Source organism: Chenopodium quinoa, unplaced genomic scaffold (assembly GCF_001683475.1).
Source record: "Chenopodium quinoa cultivar QQ74 unplaced genomic scaffold, ASM168347v1, whole genome shotgun sequence".
Lineage (NCBI taxonomy): Eukaryota > Viridiplantae > Streptophyta > Magnoliopsida > Caryophyllales > Amaranthaceae > Chenopodium > Chenopodium quinoa.
The window spans coordinates 251,291-262,019 of NW_018744583.1; the positions used below are offsets into that span (position 1 = coordinate 251,291).

At 37.4% G+C, this 10,729-nt stretch overlaps 1 long non-coding RNA gene across 2 annotated transcripts; it reads left to right on the forward strand.

The window, feature by feature from the left end:
- The first annotated feature begins 2,352 nt into the window (after positions 1-2,352).
- On the forward strand, positions 2,353-5,871 carry LOC110699486. 2 transcript variants are annotated; one of them, XR_002506906.1, is made up of 7 exons: positions 2,353-2,603; positions 2,694-2,934; positions 3,612-3,747; positions 4,337-4,468; positions 4,572-4,712; positions 5,392-5,500; positions 5,591-5,871. It is a non-coding gene; the product is annotated as an uncharacterized LOC110699486 (long non-coding RNA). The 2 variants fall into 2 exon arrangements; XR_002506907.1 differs by having other exon boundaries at positions 4,610-4,712.
- Positions 5,872-10,729: the final 4,858 nt, after the last annotated feature.

A 10,729-nucleotide genomic window follows, 5' to 3' on the forward strand; every position in this document is an offset into this window, starting at 1 on the left:
TCTGGTCTACAATTGTACAAGTTGAAGGAGAGGTTACCTCCATGGTCATACAATTGGAAAAGATGAACAATCTTCAATACATGCTACGTGCTAAACTATACTATCGCTTGGCTACTTAGCCAAGGGAAACTACGAAAGCAAAGAAGAAAGCTTAAAAGAAATGAAATGCTTGTTGTTGATTGATTTGCTGATGCCTTTCTTTCTATCCTTGCACTTCTATTTATAGGCAAAATGGAGCGGTTATGGTTGACTCCCATAACTGTTGTACGGTTATGCTTCTTGGCGCCAACACTATTTCAAAAATTAAAATTACCCATTAGCCTCTGGTCCACCTGTTATTGAGCCTCTACGTCATATCAGCCCAGCTGCTGTTATGTTTTATCAAACTAGCCCAAAGACCTTTCACTAACTCTAAAAACTTCTCAACTCGGTCAAAGTCAAGAAAGTCAAGCAAAAAGTCAAAAATTTGATTTTTGGGTGTAACATCACCATTATTTAATCAATTATTATCCATTTGTAATATTGCTTAAAAAATCCTAACAAACTCTATCCACATTTAACAACTTAATTTGGATAATTATCAAAATAACAACTTTTGAAATTTTATTTTATCCCAAAATAAATAAAACAATTTATTTATTTATTTATTTATTTTTTAAAACCGACCGTACCACCGCCAGCCACCTTGGTTGGCTAGACGAAGCTAGCCACAGTGGCTGGGCGCTTAACCAGCACCCACTGCCTTACGGTAGTAGCAGACAGCAGCAGCAGCTGTAGCTGCAGGCCACCATGCGTGGCCAGCCAAGGCTAGCCACGGTGGCTGGACACCGCTAGGTGTTTACTGCCTTGCAGCAGCAGCAGCTACGGCAACAGCGTGCAACTATTGCACGGCTGTTGACCTACCGAGTTGGACCACCTGGCCTACCTCCCCTCCCTCTCGGACTAACACCCCCGGTCGGTAGCCACCGTGGCTGGCCACTTTTAAATTGCGTTTTTGTGTTTTTAATTTAATTAAAACAACTATTGTTAAAATTAAATTAAATTAGTCCAAGAATTAAAATTAAATCCTAATTCAATTTTAAAATTTAGGGTTCTTCATAAAATTAATTCTAACTCTTAAAATTAAATTGTTGTTCATACATAAAACATTTTTATGTATAATTTCAACCTAATTAAAATTATGAAGCATGAATCAAATCAAATTTAACCAAAAACACAAGCAAAATTTAGGGCTAAAATTTTCAGGAATTCTGAATTTAGGGTTAGGGGTTTGAAATTTTTGAATCAATTAGGGCAAAAATTCGGTCCTTCCTAGGGTAATTTGAGCAATATTAAATCATATTTAATCAATTCTAAACGTTAAATTGCATTTAAAATAATAATTGATCCATAATTAAATTAGTCTCCCTCTTAACTGATTAAAATTGTGGACATCAAAGAATAAGATCAATATTTTTTTTGGTATTCCACCCGGTTCACCCTTTGGGCTAATCGGGATTCGAGGATCAGTTCTGAGTGGTTAGGTTCCATTCCCCTCCTAATTGTTGTTTTGGGGGATCGAACACGTGGTCCTCCCCACCAAGTGTAGTCCCAATCACCACTACAACAATATCCAATTGGTACAACAAGATCAATATGCGTACATGCATTAGGCTAGCTAATACCACTGTAGGGATTTAGGTACTCTAAGCGGAATTTCATGAATTATATTGATCCGGAATTGATCCTTGATCAGGAACTCGTGTAAGCCAATGAGTTTAGTGGTCAAAGTGGTCCAAACAAACCGTCAAGGGTGCAAGAGAATCAAGTTCCTATTGTCCATTTAAGGGTCTAAAATTGACAATGTTACACGCATAGGCTTTAACGTGGCTCCATCTTTGTACAAGTCATGCGTGACTTAGATGGATGAGTAAGAAAGGAGTTTATTTGCCTTGGACGCCTTAGATATTCTTCATGAGCATTGGGGAGGAATATTCCTTCGCATCAATCTGATTTGAAGACAGCCAAGTCAAGGGTTACACACGGTTTTAGTGTGCATTCAAGAGGGGCGTTACTCACTTGTTTGCACTAGTAGAAAAAATGAAATAGGCACCGCACTTTTCGCACTGGTTCTTGAAAACCGGTGGGAAAAGAAATGGGCGGGATTGGGAAAAAGACTTTTCGCACCAGTTCCTAATAAATCGGTGCGAATTAAAAAAGAGAAGAAAAAAAAGGGGGAGAAAGGGATTTCGCACCGGTTCAGTCTAAACCGGTGCGAAATAGTGATTTAGCACCGGTTCAGTCTAAACCGGTGCGAAATAGTGATTTAGCACCGGTTCAAACCGGTGCGAAATTTAAAAAAAAAAAAACCGGGCTCGCGTATTTCTTCTTCTTCCTTTCTTTTCCCCTGCTTTTCCATCTTCTTTTTTCCCTCGTTCTCGCCTTCTCTTCCACCACCTCCGAATTCCCACCTTATCCATTGAAGCCGTTTATGAGCTTTCTCACTCCATTGAAGCAGCCGCACCTCCTTCTCTCTCCATATCTCTCCTCCATTGAACTCGTGCTCTTTATTCTCCATTGAAGCGGATTCTGAGCTTTCTCACCTCCATTGAAGCAGCTTCGAGGTATGATTTTTTTGTGGTCTTCTTAATCTACCGAATTCCTTCGCAATCTAGGGTTTGTCATTGATTTGGTTTTCAATTTCGTAATTTTAGGGTTCTGGTAATCTAAGGCTTGTCATTAAAGCGCGCACGGCTCCACCTCCACCACAACCGCCTCCTTGTCACGGCCGCACGACCTTCTTTTTCTAGGGTTTATCGTCAATTCCCCCCCTTTTCTTCGATCTCCTTCTCCGCCACTGCGCCGCAAGCGTTTCCATCAATGGCTAGGGTTTTCAGAAACTAGAGTTTCTGAATTGTGATAAACACCAATGGAGAAAACGACATCACAGTACAGGTATATACGAATATTCTTCTGCTTTCTCATTTTAATTAATCTGATTTCCTCAGTCTTGAATGTCATACATAATCTCATTCAAAATTTGCTTAATTTTTAGCTTTATGAAACCGTTAGCCTTTTCCTTTCTAACAAACATATTGTTCAAGGTTCTTTTAGTTTAATTTTTTTGAGATCTTAACTTGTAATTGTTAGAATTAATACTCCGTACTCAAAACTGATGGATTACTGGTCCGTAATTAAAAAGAATTGATGAGTTTATGCACTTTTGTTGATGTGTTTATTGCTGTTTTATTTTAGGTTGTGTTCTCTTGCCCTTATTCTTACAGAGTATTAATTATTCTAGTTCAAATTAGACCACATGTCCACACTAAAAAAAGTCAGACCACACCAGAAAAATTCAGTTCAGAAATATAAGGCAGTAGAGATTGTTTCACCTTTTTGAAGTTTGATTTGCCAGGGTTTTAAACTTTCAGTTCATCATTGTAAGGTCTAAATAGTAAAGCAATACCTTTCACTTAATTACAATCTTCCTACTTTTTCTAGTAAAAGATCAATTTTATGTTTTTACAGTTCCACTTTCTTCCTTTTCATACTCAAAATGGCTGGAATTCAGTTGGTTATCTATATGTACTTGTTGTATTCTCATATATAATCTGTTTTTTTTATTCATCCAGTTCTGTTTTCTACTGTATTTTGTGGAAGCTGTTCCTGAGGCGCAGCTTCAATCTGAAATCAGCCCGTCTTCTACAAATCTACAGGAGTTTACTACAATTTAATAGAAATTGAGAAAAAAAGTCGGGCAACTATGAGGTACATCACTTAATAGTTACTCCCTTTGTTTCCTGTTTCAGTTGCTTTATTTCTTAAGAAATCTCATAATCGTTTTCTTAATCTTCGTTCGATATCCTCTTGTCTAAGAAACGTCCATTAAATTATTTCATTATGTACAGTTTTCCCAAGGATTTTCCCCTTCCCAAAGGCTGATAAATTATGCCATAAATTAATAAAATATTTAGTATCCTAAGTTTGATGGTTTCCGTTTCAAGGTGATGCTGATAGCACAACATCTTTATTTAAGATTTTAAGTTAGTTATTTTGTAAAACAAAAACTTATAAGTAATTATTTGTAAAAAAAAAAAAACAAAAAAAAATGTGTTATAAAAGGTAGTTCTTCACAAATTTTATTGTGGATTATGAGGCTATGGCAATGAAATAATTTTGCTATGAATGTTCTTTTATCCTACTTTATTACTTGAATCTTTCTCTGACAGTAACAATGATTACTAGTTTAATGAGTTAAACATGGAGAAATATCATATTTTTTTTCTATTTAATTTCATTCCATGGAGGTATTTCTAGTTAAACATGGCCTGATTATTGGTCAATTTTCCTATTTCAGGACTCTATTATACTGATATATTTAAAGAAAACAAGAAGGACTAGTACATTCAGAAGATAGGCAAGAGAGATTATTTTACCCTTCTGAAGTCTTATTTGGCAGGGTTTTGAAGTATAAGTTCATCATTGTAAGGTCTGAATAATATATATAAAATGGCTGAGATTTTTTATTTTTTGTTACTGAAAATATTTAGTTCTTGTACTTTCATATATATTCTGGTTTATTCTTCTGCTAGGTTATTGAACCAGTTCCGTTTTCTACTGTATTTTCTAGAACTTCTTGTGGGCTGTGGCATGGCTTCAATCTGATATTAGCCTGTCTACAGTAGTTTACTCGGATTTTCTTGAAATTGAGACAAAGATTAAGGCTGCTAGAGGTACACAATTTACATGTTAATCCTTTTTTTGTTTCCTCTTTCAGTTGCCATATTCATCTTATAGTTGCCTCATGTCGTAGCTTCATGTCTTGAGAAATTACATTATTCTTATTCTAATTCTTTATTTAATATTCTTTAGTCTATGAAAGGTCCAACAAATTATTTTATTACAGTTTTCCCAGTTCCCAAATGCTGATATATTATGCTACGATCTCTCTATCTAAAACATATTACTCCAATTGATTTTTTATTGGCCTTATTGTTCTTTATTTTCATTCTTAAAATAAAAACAAAATTTGTGAAAATATAAGTGTTCATAGTTCAATTCTTTCAGGAAAAAAAAAAAAAAGAAAAGTGTTCATAGTTCACTCGAAGATAGAGTGATAAATTGTGGAATCATTTCCCTATGTTTATTTCTTTCTTTGGAATTTTTTCATAAATTATTTCGTTTAATTAGTTTCTTTGCACCTTTACCTCCAACAATTTAGACTACGGTTGTACCAAACCCTTGATTTGTGACTATGCCTTATGGTGTTTAATTTACTCCATTTTTGCTGTCCTTTTTTATTTATTTATTTTTTTTTACAAACAATTTTTGCTGTTCTTATCCATTATTTATTTTGTGTTTTGGATTCATACAAAATCCTAAATTCCAATTGCTTCTGCTATTCTACTTCAGCTCACTGCTCTTACAATATTTAAAGGCCAAGGAAATCATTTGATTCTTGTAGCCTAGGTTCTGGCTAAGGGGTAAAGGATTACACTGGAACCAGCAATTTCAAATCGAGGTGAGGAGATAATAATATTTCCATAAGTGATCTCTAGAATTGGATTTTGTCAAAGTGCATTAGTAAAGCCCGAGTTTTTTTTCCCATAAGTGATCTCTAGAAATAGCAGAGCGCCACCAGCACAGCACCACAGCAGCCGCAGCAGAACCCAGCAAACACAGCATCCAGCAGCCAAACCAGCCAGCAACACATCACTACAACAGAGCAGCAAACACCAAGCACAGCCTGACCAGAGCAGAACAGAAACACAGCAGCTCAAGAACTCAAACCAGTCACCCAGCCAGCCTGAACATAACAGAGACACAGCCACAGAAGCAAACAGATGCCCAGCCAGCCTGAACAGGACAGAGGCACAGCAGCGCAGCAGAACAGAAACAGCAGCACAGCAAACAGCAGAGCAGCAGGTCAGCCTGAACACATAACAACACAGCAGCTAGCGGGGCAGCCACCAGCACAACAGCCTGAGCAGAAGCAAAACCAATCACCCAGCCTGAACAGAGCAGAAACACAACCACAGAAGCAGAACAGACGCCCAACCAGCCTGAACAGGACAGAGGCACAGCAGCGCAGCAGAACAAAAACAGCAGCTCATCAAACAGCAGAGCAACCTGTCAGCCTGAACACACAATAACACAACAGCCACCAGAGCAGCCACCGGCACAAGACCAGAACAGCTCCTGTTGGAACTCAGACCAGGAATAGGACAGCAACACAGAACAGTAGCCAAACAGAAGAAAAATAACAGTCACTAAAACAGTATGCTGTTCTTGAGCCCTTGCAGCCACTTACAATGCTGTCTTGTCCATTTTTAATGAAAATATGTAACTTTATATATATGTTAGTGTTTATATGTCAATTTAAGTGAAAAAAATGCAAAAAAAAAAAAATTTTATTCTTTTATTTTTATGGGGCATTTTTGGCACCCGTTTTGGAACAGAACCGGTGCTAAAAGTTTTTTTAAACTTTTTTTGGCCACTTTTCGCACCGGTTCAAAGCAAGAACCGGTGCTAAAAGCTTTTTTTTTTAATATTTTTGGGGACTTTTCGCACCGGTTCACATTAAGAACCGGTGCAAAAAATAAGTTTTTGCACCGATTTTGAACCGGTGCGAAAAGTCTTGGGATTTGGCATCCCTCAAATCAGAACCGGTTCAAAACCGGTGCGAAATGGGGGTTTTGAACCGGTGCTGATTAGCAATTTTTGCCTAGTGTTGGGCGCCACTTATGGAGTATAACCTCCTTAGTTTAATTGCTTTTAATACTAGTTAATTGTATGTTTTATTTTCAGTTGTTAGTAGTAATCCTAAGCTTAAATTGCTGTAATAAAGTTGTAACTGAAAAGCCGTTGAAAATAGGGAGAGCTGGGCGTATTTGCAGCGAGTTCCTTAAGGAACTGCTTTAAGGAACTGAGCAATTATTAATCTTCAATGTGTGGCGATTTTCATGGGAACCGTTACACCTAAGGGCTGAATATGGCTAGCGACTTTTGAGTTCCCTTTTATTAAATTAACTAAGTTCACTTAATATAGCTATTTCCTTAAGCTATAAAAGGAAGTCTAGTTTTCCTTGTAAGAACATACCTTATCTTGAATGAAATTTTCTATTTTTGAAATCACTTTGTGTTATTTCTAAAATTTGACTTGTGGATTCAAGTTACTTGAACTCGTGGACTCGAGTTTGTGAGCGTAACTCGGAGTGTTCGGAGTTAGCTTGTTTGTGGTTAGTAGAGTGAGTGTTCAACTCTAACCACACCTATCCCTAGTTAGCCCACTTACGGGAACTAGTTCCTTTTCTCCTTACCCTGTTCCCACTCCAAACAACTAGCCTAAGCACTAAGCCACCTAAACACCTAGCCCAAACACTTAATCCATAACCCGAAACACACAACCCAACCTTAGATTCCGCATCATATATTCATACACACTTAAAATAGGATCACATGCATAACACACAAGAATCACATAATTATACCTTTAAAGTGTGATTCTTACGTTAGGATTAGCTACAAATAAGGGAGAGAATAGAATTCCAAACATTGCTCCTCTACTTAGTCCACGGGATTCGAATGAATCGTCCACCAATGCTATATTTGTCGGATGATGGAGGAAAACACCACGATCACCACATTTGTCGACAATCGGACCACCACGAGACACCACCACCACCGTGCACACCACCGGTGCAAGGAGGAGAGAGGGAGTTTTAGAGGGGTTGGTTTCGTGTTTGCTAATTAGAAGGTTTGATCAACTGATCACTGTATCTTGCAAAACCCTATGCATCTAGTTTATTTATAATCATATTATAACTAGACTAGGAAACAAGCCCAAACCCTCTAAAACTCTCCATATGTCCAGCCTGCTAGAGGGAGAAGGCCTATCATGGGCCTCTTCCACTTATGTTCAATCTAATCCCTTTGTGTGACCTTATAGGATCTGTTCAATTAGGCTTTGGCTTATTTTACTAGCCCAAAGATCATTAGTATCTCTAGCTATGATATAACGACGACCCAAATGAACAAACTTAAGTATCTCCATAATTTGAACCATTTATATACCTAGTAATTGCACTACTTGACAAAGACATAAAACCTTCAGTATGTACTAGGTACATGTAAATATATTAAAAGTATTCAGTTGGGTGGGAGTATTTAAAGGAACTTCTAGTGGCTTTCAAGTTTCCTGAGGTGTTTATCAAGTGGATTTTTAAGTGTGTTACAACACTAGCTTTTTCTCTTATGTTGAATGGCAGCTTGAATGATACTTTTTCCAAGCAAAAAAGGGCATTAGGAAGGGTGACCCCATGTCACCTCTACTCTTTGTGCTAGCCATGGAATATCTTACAAGGCTTCTTAGGATAGTGGGAACTAAGAGGTGGTTTAAGTTTCGTCAGAGATGTGATAGTCTTAAGCTTAATCATCTGGTATTTGTAGATAATTTGATGATTTTCACTAAAGGGGATAGCAAGTCTATCAACCTTGCTATGAAAGCTCTAAATACTTTCTCTAGAGTGTTAGGCTTGTATGCTAATTATGATAAAAAATGTTGTCTATTTGGGGAATGTGCCTGATCAAGTTCAGTCAAAGTTCTCTCTCAGCATGGCTTTGTGAAATGTGTGTTTCCTTTTCAATACTAGGGGGTGCCTTTGAATACTAGAAGGTTAAAAGTGTGTGAATATGATCCTCTCATAGATAAAATCACCAAAAGAATTCATTGTTGGTCTAGCAAGACTCTGTCATATGCTGCTAGGACAGTTTTGGTGAATACAGTGCTGATGAGTCTCCACACTTACTGGCCTCAGGTTATGCTCTTGCTTAAGACTGTGATACTGAGAATTATGCAGCTTTGTAGAGCATTTATTTGGTCTGGTTAGGCCTCTATGTCTGAGAGCCCTCCTATTACTTGGGATTAGGCTTGTAAATCAAAGAACGAGGGGGAGGGTCTAAGTATAAGGGATTGTATTTCTTGGAATACTGCAGCCCGGGGAAATATGTTTAGCAGATTGCACTCAAAGCTGACACTTTATAGGTAAGGTGGTTCATGCTGTATATATTAAAGAAGATAACTGGTTGTAGGTGGGAGTATACAGCTACCACCTCTACAAGTTGGGGCTGGAAAATACTTTGTAAGGTTAACGAGAGGCTGAGAGAAGGATTTATGGAGAATAATTGGGAAAGGGGCAAGTACTCTATTGCAAACTACTATAAGTGGCTGAGAGGAGGTGAGTAGAGTAGATGCCACTGGACTAAATGGGTGTGGAACAAGCTAAATGTTCCTAAACACTCCTTCATCACCTGGAATTCTGTACAAGAGAGATTAGGAACTAGAGTCAAGTTGCACAGGTATGGGATTTGTGATGTGGAGTTATGTTTGTTATGTGGTAATGAGAGTGAGATTGAAAGACATTTTTTTCTTAGATGTGATTACACTAAAGCATGCTTAGCTCTGGTTCTGAAGTGGCTGGGTATTGCAAGCTTTGCTGCAGCTGGTATTTAAAGGGCATGGAAGGGTTGGGGCAAGCTCTTTCAGAGTAGAAAGCAGAAACAGGTGGGGTATGCTGTGTTAGCTACCTTGGTGTATTAGATTTGGCATGTTAGGAATGTGGCATTCTAGCAAAATGTTGTGTTCAGACCTGAGTGGGTGGTTAAGAAGGTCTGTGATGATATTGTTTGGAGAGTTCAGCGTTTGATTGACAAGAAGTGGAATGTAAATGATTGTATATGGTTTTATAGAATTAAAATGGCAGTGTAGCTAGAAGTTTTGTTTTGTTTTCCTCTTAGGGCCAGTTGGGTCCTAAGTTTCAAGGGTATGCCCCGTGGCTCTTGTACAGTTTTTTTCCATCTTAATGTATTTTCTTACTTACCTAAAAAAAATATTTTAAAAGTATTTTTATATGATACTTTGGGTAGATTTGAACATATATATTTTGGGTAGATCTGTAATACAAGGGTGTTACTGATTTATGGATTATATATTAAGTTGAATCATGAGGGGTGTTAGAACGGTCGCACATTCCACACTCATTCAAACACATTTATAAGCAAACACCTAACAAACCAAGCACGATGATAAGTAAGAGTTCGGTCCACAAGGAACGGGGTATAACTGCTAAAGATCTTAACACTCAAGCTAATTCGAAGTCTTTTGTTGAAAGGGGTGTTCGTCAAGTAGACAACAAACTATTTTTCTAAATCAAGTAATTAAAAGCACTAGGGAATGAAATCCATTCAACCATGGCAATTAGGCACATTGGGAGTAAAAGATACAAGAGATAGCAAGGACTATATGTAAAACAAACCTCATGCAATTAGGAAAACAACTCACACTCGTAAAGTTAGATCCATCATTAGTTTAACAATCGGAGATACATAATCAAATTGTAGTAAGTAATGACATACTTAATCTACATTTCCATGTCAAACTAAGCATAACATGCCATTAAGCTCCAAATTCAAGGGTAGCTACTCCTATCATGAAGAACTAACAAGCAACTCCCAAGTTTACTTAATTAACCATTAGGTTGAGTTTCATCCAACCCTAGCAAAGAGGACTACTCACAACTCATTTTAAGTGACATGCAAACCAAGATTAGGGTTCTAACTAGTTCAATAATTGGGGGAAAGTGATTCACTATGGATAAAATTAACATGCAACAACAATTTCTCAAGATCAAGAGAGATTCAAGTGACTTGCAATAACAAAATAAAATCAGCAAATAAGTAGAGACAAGTGAAA